General features: G+C 45.1%; 1 non-coding gene and 1 pseudogene across 1 annotated transcript; both read right to left on the bottom strand.

The window, feature by feature from the left end:
• Nucleotides 1-6,853, bottom strand: part of LOC103082349 (NEDD8-conjugating enzyme UBE2F-like) — a 19,357-nt pseudogene extending 12,504 nt beyond the window's left edge.
• A 2,051-nt stretch (nt 6,854-8,904) lies between these two features.
• Nucleotides 8,905-8,977, bottom strand: TRNAE-UUC (transfer RNA glutamic acid (anticodon UUC)). Its single transcript has one exon. It is a non-coding gene; the product is annotated as a tRNA-Glu (tRNA).
• Between the last annotated feature and the right edge of the window lie 506 nt (nt 8,978-9,483).

The following is a 9,483-nucleotide window of genomic DNA, read 5'->3' as shown; positions in this document are numbered from 1 at the left end:
TTCAGCAGTAGCAGAGCCTGTCCAGGCCTGGACAGATGGACAAGAACAGGGAAGAGGTGACTGCCTGAGCAGGCCCTGACCAGGCAACCTAGACTTTGCTGGAACTTGCCTGACTCTGAGCAGAATGGTCTGGAGATGGGGCCAAGCACGGGGAGCTCAGGGAAGGAGGTAGGGGAACTGACAAGATAAGCCAGGTGGGCAGCCTCCTGCTGGTCCTGCATTGCCCAACACTAGAGTCAACTCGTTCCAGATTCCTTTCATAATGGGATAAAATGTACCAACAGTGAGGCCTGGAGTGGGGCCTAGTGAGGCCCAGTGACTTCAGCAGCAGGAGAGCAGGTCCCAGGAAAACCAGGGAAACACAGGCAAGCATTCCTTGGCTCCCTGTCCCCAGCAGCTGCAGGAAGCTGTTCCAAGCTCCCAGCTGTACCCAGTAGCCCCCAAGGACCGGAGAAAGTCTTATTTCCTGCCACCCCCTGATCGGGCACACACGTTCTGGAATGGAAGCGGCCAAGTACTCCATGGCAGGCCCCAAGGGAGATGGTGGGGCTGCCAGCCAATGTTTGGGAAGACAGCATAGAGCCTGTCTGGAGACCAACTCTAGGAAGGGGGTACCATGGATTTCATTCCCTGTGGCAGGGTCCCCAGCGTTCCTTACCTCCATCATCTGAAAAAACTATTGACACTTTCCCAGACAAACGCTCCCTGCACACACAGTCTTGCCTATAATTTTAAAAAGTCCCTAAACATCCTGCAGTGCTTGCAGGGATTCCAGGCTAGAAGCCCCTGCAGCGCACTTAAGGTCAGAGGAAATCTAGTCTGGTTCTGCCCCACCTGGTTGAACCTTGGGCCAGCTCCTGGCCATCTTGACTTGCACTGCCCTCTCGAGCCCTCTCGAGCCTTGAGGGAGCCTCAAGGGGTCCATCTGCCCTGCCACCTCCTGGGAGCTACTTCCAATCATCTTATTGGAGATAGTATAAAAGAAAGGGTGCCTTCAGACCCAGCTCAGAAGCTAGACCTGCACCCACCAGGGCTGGGCTGTTCTACGCACACTCCAACAGTATCTTCTGCCCCCCTGCTTTCTGCTCATCCAGATGGGTCTGGGTCCCAACTTGCGGACCTCTGGGAGCTTTTGAAGTTCTGAGCTCTCATTCACACACACACCCATCAATACAAGGGTGTGTGCTTTGTTTTTGTTTTGTTTTTTTCATTTATCAACTCTATCAGTCATCCACCACATTTACTAAGCACCTATTATATACCAGGGCTTGAGCTAAGTAAGCATAGCTCAAGTCCAAATCATGCCCATACTTCTGGGTCCTGCCTGAATCTCATGCCCTCCCAATCTTCACTGCCTACTCAGCACAGCCCTCCCAATTGGTTCACCTTGAAACTGAATCCCTCTTCTACTCATTTAGGGCTTTTGGTAAGCTGCCTAGTATGGTCATCTCTAGGCAGAGCCTGGACTTGTTAGTCACTTTCTTGCCACCTCCTGCTACCAACCAGCAACTTAGAACCCAGGGTAAGAGATGAGGAAAGAACTGTTGTTGTCTGCCCTAGGATCCAGGAGGCTTTTTTATTTTTATTTTTTGGCCTCACTGCATGGCTTGTGGGATCTCAGTTCCCTGACCAGGGATTGAACCCCGGCCATGGCAGTGAAAGTGTCGAATCCTAACCACTAGACCATCAGGAACTCCCCAGTAGGCTTTTAACAAAGGGCCTGGCTGAATCCTGGCAAGAGTATTTTGGATGTATTACTTGCTGTTTTGTTCAGAGTGCTTATCACTAGGAGACATATGTAAACTGATTTATTTGTCTTATCTCCTCCACTAGAATGAATCCTCTATGAGAGGGACTTCCCTGGTGGTCCAGTGGTTAAGACTCTGTGCTCCCAATGCAGGGGGCCTGGGTTCTAACCCTGGTCAGGGAACTAGATCCCATGTGCCACAGCAAAGACCTGGCACAGCCAAATAAATAAATAAATATTTTTTTAAAAATGACAGCAGAGACTTTTGTTCGCTGCTATATGCCCATGTGAAAAAATGTGCTCAGTTAATATTTATTAAATTTAAAAAATCATGGCGTTCAGACCAGATTCTATATACAACATGGTGTCCTGCCAGAATTGAACCCCAGTATGGCTGCTCATCAGCTATATGGCCTTGGGCAAGTCACTCAAACTTTCCACTCATTTTCTTACCTGTAATATTAGAATAATTGTGATTTCTACCTTGAAAGGGAGTGGAATAAGGAAAGAACACAAGCATAAAGAGAACAGTGTCTGGCATATAGTAAATGCTAAATAAGTGTTAGTGGTTATTATTATTGTTACTATTATTATTCTGCTCTGTTCATTCAACGTTGCTAGGAGCTTTCTCCACCTGGATCAGAAACCTGATTGTTATTGTAGACCCACTATGCCATTAGACAAAGGTGCCATTCATTTAGTACAACTTTTTAAAAATATTTATTTATTTATTTTGGCTGTGCCAGGTCTTCGTTGTGGCACGCAGGCTCTTAGTTGCTGCATACAGACTTCTCAGTTGCGGCATGCATGCAGGATCTAGTTCCCCCACCAGGGATCAAACCGTGGCCCCCTGCACTGGGAGCGTAGAGTCTCACTCACTGGGCTACCAGGGAAGTCCCCATTTAGTACAATTTTTTACATACTGACTCTTTCTGGATGCCCAAACATTACAAATGAGCAACTTGTGTGTGTGTGTGTGTGCGCGCGCGAATGTGCAAGTGTAGTCTTGGAGGAGGTTGACTTTCATCAGGTTCTCAAAAGGTCTAAATCCAACAGAAGTTAAGAAGGACAGGGCAGGGCTTCCCTGATGGCTCAGTGGTTAAGAATCCACCTGCCAATGCAGGGGACACTGGGTTCAAGCCCTGGTCCAGGAAGATCCCACAGGCCACAGAGCAACTAAGCCCAGGCGCAACAACTACTGAGCCCGTGCACTCTAGGGCCTGTGCTCCACAGCAAAAGAAGCCACCACAATGAGAAGCCCGCACACTGCAACCAAGAGTAGCCCCCGCTCGCCGCAACTAGAGAAAGCCCACACACAGCAACAAAGACCCAATGCAGCCAAAAATAAATAAATTAATTAATTAATTAATTTTAAAAAAAGAAAAGGACTGGGCAGAGGGCTGGCCTGTAGGAGACTTTCAGGCAGCCATTTCCAGAGTTCCAGTGTAGACCATGCAAAAGGGAGCCTGCTACGGTCCAGTAGTTGTGGCGCACGGTCTTAGTTGCTCTGCGGCATGTGGGATCTTCCCGGATCAGGGCTCGAGCCCAGTGTTCCCTGCATTGACAGGTGGATTCTTAACCACTGTGCCACCAGGTAAGTCTTATTATTGATGGAATTCTTAATATGATAGTTACCTTGGTAATACTAGGAGATAAGGTCTGGGAAAGATTTCTGGAAAATTGAGTGTCCAAGACTCAGGTAAGGAATAACATTCCAGGGATTCAGAGCCCACCTCCTGTGTGCCCCCTCCACCAGCCTTGAGTTCTGGTGCCTGATTCTCATGGGTGCATGCCTCCCCATTCCCCAGAAGGTGGCGCTGCTGTCCTGACTATGACTGATGGTTGCCAGCCAGATGATGTGCTCTCAGAGGGCTGGGACCTGTCCTACGGAAGGGTGCCAAGGAGTGCAAAGCTATTCTATTCATTCACGAGTTCAACAAACACTAATTGAATATAAAATATGTGCCGGGCACTGTTCTAGGTGCTGGGGATTTAGCCAGGAACAAGACAGACCAAGCTCTGCTTTTACAGGGCTTACATTTTAGAGCAGTGCTGTCAAATATGGTAGCCCGTAGCCACACGCTACTATTGAGCTCTTGAAATGTGTAGTCTGAATTGAGAAGTGTTGTAAGTGTAAAATACATGCCTGATGTCAAAGATCTAGTAAAAAAATAATGTTAACTATCTAACATTTTAAATATTGATTTTATATTGAAATGATCATATTTAGAGTATTTTGGGTTAAATAAAATATCTTATTAAAATAATTTAAGCTGTTTTTGACTTTTTTTAACATTACCAAGAATTTTAAAATTACATATGGTGCCCACATTTGTGGCTTGCATATTTCTGTTGGACAGTGCTGTTCTGGAGGGCGACCAGACATATAAACAGATGTGCAATATGATGTCAGGTGAGGAGATATCAGGACTGAGAAATGACAGAAATAAGACAGTGAGCAAACAGGTGGAAATAAACCTGTGAGCCTGGGACAGTGTGGAGGCCAATGTGGCCAGAGCAGGGGAGTGAGGAGTGTAAGAGAAGAGTTATAAAAGGAGGGCCAGAGATGCAGTTTTTTTGTTTGTTTGTTTTGTTTTGTTTTGTTTGCGGTACGCGGGCCTCTCACTATTGTAGCCTCTCCCGTTGTGGAGCACAGGCTATGGACGCGCAGGCTCAGCGGCCATGGCTCACGGGCCCAGCTGCTCCATGGCATGTGGGATCTTCCCGGACCGGGGCACGAACCCCTGTCCCCTGCATCGGCAGGTGGACTCTCAACCACTGTGCCACCAGGGAAGTCCCAGAGATGCAGTTTTAAAAGATTTTTGCTTATTGTTATATAACCATTTGGGGAAGAAGTTTGATTTTTGTGTGTGTGTGTGTGGCCACAGCACGCACCATGTGGATTATTTATTTAGTTATTCATTCATTCATTCATTTGGCTGAGTCAGGCCTTCACTACGGCACGCAGGGTCTTCATTGCAGCACGTGGACTTCTTAGTTGCGGCACAGGAGGTCTTTAGTTGCAGCATGAGGACTCTTAGTTGCAGCATGCATGTGGGAGCTAGTTCCCTGACCAGGGATCGAACCCAGGCCCCCTACATTCAGAGTGTGGAGTCTTAACCACCGGACCACCAGGGAAGTCCCAAAGTTTTATGTTATTGATTAAATGTAAGAATATGCATTCTCTCATAGCCATGATCTGATAATTTGACTCCCAGAAATAAACTCTAGAACAGTGGATCTCAAAGTTTTTAGTCTCAAAACCACGTACACTTTTTTTTGTTGTTGCCTTTCATATTTTTTTAAAATTTTTCTTCAGGGCTTCCCTGGTGGCGCAGTGGTTGAGAGTCTGCCTGCCGATGCAGGGGACGCAGGTTCGTGCCCTGGTCCGGGAAGATCCCACATGCCGCGGAGTGGCTAGGCCCGGGAGCCATGGCCGCTGAGCCTGCACGTCCGGAGCCTGTGCTCCATAACGGGAGAGGCCACAACAGTGAGAGGCCCGTGTACCGCAAAAAAAAAAAAAAATTTCTCTTCAATAGTTGCGTGCCCCAACATCTTCCTGTCTGCTCTATCCAATGAAAATACAAACTGAGAATAGAAAAAAATAATTAAAGCATTAAATCATACAAATTACAAATCTTTTCCAAAATATACTTACATTAAATAAAATATGCATTTCAGTAAGAGATCTACAGTGAATGACCATGCATTCTGGGAAGCTTCACGATGTCTAGGCAGGGCCAACATTCATGGAAGGAGCTAAGAGAATTTGCATCCAGTCACAGTTTGTAGCAGGTTTCTGATCGCCAGTCTGTGAACTACAATGAACATATCATTAGCATCACCTGTGCAGGTAACTGACCTTGGGAAAAGTGGGAGAAGCAAGCTCTAGCCTCAATGCTGAGTTCATTACAACTTCTCGAGAATCTTATCAACAGCCTATACAGTACAGTTCCAAAAAAGTAAACATGTTAAGCAGACAATGCTTGAGAACCCCAAACACATTTCCTTGTTGTGTTTATGTGGAACTCTCCATCTACAGTGGGTGGTTGTGAAGAGGTTCTTCCTCAGGACAACATGGTCACAGGACTCTGACGACCCAGCGTGACTGAGGGGAGCATGAGGACTGGGGAGGAGGCTCCCTGTTGGTTTCAGTTGGAGACAAACTTCTAATGCACAGTCCGCAGCCCTGCAGTCTTCTCCTCCTGTCATCTGACATAATGCTTAATGTAATCTTCAACTTTATTGCTGAAGTCTTCCTTGTCCTGCAAATGTTCTGTAGCTTCAATATTCAGTTGATCATAGAAATTCAAAAGATCAGTAAACAAAGAGTTTAACACCTAAACACTGTTTTTCAGTGGGACTTCCCTGGTGGTCCAGTGGTTAAGACTCCAAGCTTCCACTGCAGGGGGCACAGGTTGCATCCCTGGTTGGAAATTAAGATCCTGAGTGCCTGTGGTGAGGCCAAAAAAAAAAAAAAAAAAAAAAAAAAAAATCCTTCAGTGTCCTTGTGGGAGCCCAGCAGGTGCCATCAGTCAAATGGTCTCTCAGTAAACTTCGATGTATTTCGCCTGTCTCTGTGGTGTTGGGGTGCCAGATCCTGGTCAAGCATTTCACTTTGGGAGGCACCATGTTGTACACATCGGGAACTTCAGTTTCATTCATTCATTCATTTATTTATTGATGCCACACCGGGTCTTGGCTGCCTCACACAGAATCCTTTGGTTGCGGCATGTGGACTCTTAGTTGTAGCATGCACGTGGGATCTAGTTCCCCGCCCAGGGATTGAACCTGGGCCCCCTGCATTGGGAGCATGGAGTCTTAACCACTGGACCAACAGGGAAGTCCCCGAACTTCAGTTTCAAACTGAAGTTTTCTACCCTGGTAGTAACCCTCATCTGGGGTGACAGATGAAACAGTGAAGCTTGTTTGGATCAGGAAAATACACTTTATATGTACAAGGTAAATTAGTGACAAGTTCTGCAACCTCTTTAACAAGCAGCCTGCTTTCACAGAAACCCACCGAGTGGAGTCAGAGGCTATGGCTCATGCCCCGGACCCTCTGAGACCGTCATTCCGCTTCAGTTTGCTTGCCAGTGTCAGCATTACTGCTACTTTTATCCTGGGCACCCTGAGACAGGCGATGCCGCCCAGCGCCCAACACCCAGCCAGGCGGCCCAGGGGCGGCAAGACGCACCCCCTTCACAGCCTCACTGGCTCCGGGTGGCAGGCCGTACACTCATAACTGAGGACTCAAGAGAGATTTTATGTGAGTTATATCTGTAGATGTTTCTGTGTTGGAAAGTAAAACTGAGGAAAATTTAAACTATTTGCTTTTTTTTTTTTTGGCCTCGCTGCCAGGCATGTGGGATCTTAACTCCCTGACCAGGGATCAAAACTGGACCCCCTGCAATGGAAGCTGGGAGTCTTAACCCCTGTACCACCAGGGATGTCCCTATTTGCTTATTTAAAATAAACAACGATATACTAGTAGACCTGCCCTATGAGGAATGCTAAAGGGAATCTTTCAGGCTAAAATGAAAGAACACTAGATAGTAACTTGAGGCCATAATTTTTTTGTGGTACACGGGCCTCTCACTGTTGTGGCCTCTCCTGTTGCAGAGCACAGGCTCCGGACGCGCAGGCTCAGTGGCCATGGCTCACGGGCCTAGCCACTCCGCGGCATGTGGGATCTTCCCGGACCGGGGCACGAACCTGTCTCCTGCATCGGCAGGCGGACTCTCAACCACTGCGCCACCAGGGAAGCCCGGAGGCCATAATTTAAAATAAAGAATGCTAGTAAAAGTAACTTCATAGGTAAATATAAAAGCCAAGATCATGATACTTTTGGTTTGGTTTGTAATTTCTCTCTTTTTTCTACATGATTTAAAAGGCAAATGCATAAAACAATTATAAATCCATGTTAGTAATCATAAAATGTATAAAGATATAATTTGTAACAATAACAATATAAAGGGGGAGGAACAGAGAAGTATAGGAGCAGAGTGCTTGTAAACTCTTGAAACTAAGTTGGTTTATTCAAACTAGCTTGTCATAAATTTAAGATATCAATTGTAATCCCTAAGTAAACCACTAAGAAAATAGTTTAAAAATATACAAAAAAGGAAAGAAATGAATCAAAGTGATGCATTACAAAAGATCAGCTAAATTTTTTTTAAAAGGCAGAAATGGAATAAATAAGGGTTCCCTGAACCCAATTCCAACATGTGTGTGGAGGCTTTCCCACAGGGTGTCTGAGAATTTAACTCAATTCTGATACTATCTATCCAGAGATAGAATCAGATTCCATGGGTCAAGGGCTCAGTCCCACAAGACTGCCTTCCACTTCAGACACAGGTGAAGTTGTTACCTATGCTTCTAAGCAACTGTCCACAAATTGAGTTTACCATGACCCCCTCCAACTAACAATGCTAATCTCAACTCCAGGTTGTCACCTGTACTTCTGACCCACTGGCTATATATCAGAGGTTCCCAAGACCTGCTCTTCAATTTCGAGTAATTTGCTAGAACAGTTCACAGAACTCAGAAACATTTTACTTACTAGATTACTGGTTTATTATAAAACAATTATTAAAGGATACCAATCAACAGCCAGAAGAAGAGATTCAAAGAGCAAGGCATGTGGAAGGGGTGTGGAGCTTCCATATGCCCTCTCCAGGTACATCACTCTCCCCATATCTCCACATGTTCACCAATGCAGAAGCTCTCTGAACCCTGTCCTTTTGGGGTTTTATGAAGGCTTCATTACATGGGCATGATTGATTAAATCATTGGCCTTTGGTGATTTATTTAACCTCCAGCCCCTCTCCCCTCCATGGAGATCTGGGGAGTGGGACTAAAAGTTCTACTGGCAATCAACCCCCACCCTTGGGTGGGATCCAAAAGTCACTTTCCCTGAAGAGTTTTCAGGAATTGAGGACAGGACAAGAGACCAGATATTAAACCATTGCTCTTCTCTCTCAGAAAATTCCAAGGGTTTTAAGATCTGTGAACCAGAAACTGTAGATGAAGACCAAATATATATGAGAAACATATATTTTGGTCATTCAGATGGCATATATATATATATAGTATTTTTATTTTAAATATTTATTTATTTATTTATTGGTTGAGCTGCGTGGCTTGTGGAATCTTAGTTCCCTGGCCAGGGATTGAACCTGGGCCCTCAGCAGTGAAAGTGTGGAGTCTTAACCACTGGACCGCCAGGGAATTCCCCAAATTGGATTTTTTTAAAAAAAATGTCTATCTATGTATATCTATAAGAGACTCACGTTAGGTATAAGGGCACAAAGAGGTTGAAAGTTAGGGGTGGAAAAATATATTCCATTAAAATAGTAACCAAAAGAGAGTTGGGTGGCTATATTATTGTAAGACAAATTAGACCTAAATCAAAACAGTTTACAAGAGACAGAGAAGGAAAATATTGATAAAAGGTACAACATATAAAAAAAAAAGGTACAATATAACAAAAAGATATAACAGCTATGAACATACATACATCTTACAACAGATCCCCAAAATATATTAAGCAAAAATTGACAGAATGGAAAGGAGAAATTCACAGTTCTACAATAATAGTTGGAGACTTCAATACTCCATATTCAATGATGGTTAGAACAACCAGACAAGAGCAGGAAGGAAATGGAGGACTTGAGCAACACTGTAAACCAGCTAAACCTAACAGAGATATACAGAACATTCCACCCAACAATAGC

Source organism: Lipotes vexillifer, unplaced genomic scaffold (assembly GCF_000442215.2).
Source record: "Lipotes vexillifer unplaced genomic scaffold, Lipotes_vexillifer_v1.1 scaffold491, whole genome shotgun sequence".
Lineage (NCBI taxonomy): Eukaryota > Metazoa > Chordata > Mammalia > Artiodactyla > Lipotidae > Lipotes > Lipotes vexillifer.
The sequence above is the reverse complement of the archived record's forward strand: the minus strand, read 5'-3'. Positions and strand labels throughout refer to the sequence as shown.